The sequence below is a fragment of the Geospiza fortis genome, unplaced genomic scaffold (assembly GCF_000277835.1).
Source record: "Geospiza fortis unplaced genomic scaffold, GeoFor_1.0 scaffold412, whole genome shotgun sequence".
Classification (NCBI taxonomy): domain Eukaryota; kingdom Metazoa; phylum Chordata; class Aves; order Passeriformes; family Thraupidae; genus Geospiza; species Geospiza fortis.
In genome coordinates, this window is record NW_005054504.1 from 327,165 (window position 1) to 328,101 (window position 937).

The following is a 937-nucleotide window of genomic DNA, read 5'->3' on the forward strand; positions in this document are numbered from 1 at the left end:
CCCCAGGGCTCCTCCAGACCGGGATGACAGGATGGCCAAGCCCGAGTATGGGCTGGGTTCGGGCTGGCAGGAGGTCAGGGAGCTTTGGCCAGGGCTGGTACATCACAAGGAGAAGTGCAGAGCTGTGTCTGAGGCCTCTGGGCTGTCAGCAGGGTTGTTGTGATGGGGAAACAGCTCCTGGTGCAAGGAAAAGCTGCTTTTGTCAGCACGGCGGTCCCTGACAGCTCCGGGCAGCCCGCGCTGGCAGGCGGGGCTGGAGGTCCCTGCCAGAGCCGGGATCACTCCCTGCTCCCAGGCACGGCACAGCCCGGGGTGCTGCGCTGCCATGGCAGGCACGGGCACCCCCAGAGGCCCCAGTTCCGGCACTGTCACTCCTGCCCGCCGGGATTTTCTCAGCCTCCAGGTATCTGAGAACAAAACTTGACCCAGGGCTCAAAGTTTCCCAAGGGAAAGCTCCTCTTCAGGAGTCGGTCTCACGAGCAGCCCGCCGGCTTCGCATCCCTCTCACAGAGCTGGGCTGCTCAGGAGCCACAGGGAATCCCAGCACAGCCTCCCCCGGAGCAGAGGGGCTGCCCTCGGCGATGAATTAGTCACGGCCAGAGGGGTGACCCCGTGTCCCGCTGGCTGTACCGCGCAGCTGTCGGCGGCTGGGAACAGTTGTGGAGCAGAAGATTCCCATGGTTTTGGCTGCAGAGTGAATCCAGAGCCGATCCACCCCCCTCTCCCTCAGCCCCCTCCCTAAACTGTGTGTTTTAATAAAGACATCCAGGCAGCGCGCTCGGAAAGCTCGCTTAGATCTGAACTAAAGAGCACAGCCAGGGTGGGAAAAAATCCATGCGAGAAGCCGGAGGAAGTCGGCATTGCATGTGCTGAGCGAGGAGAGCGAGGGCGGCGGTGGAGAGCCGGGCACGGCGGCGGTGGAGAGCCGGGCAGGGCG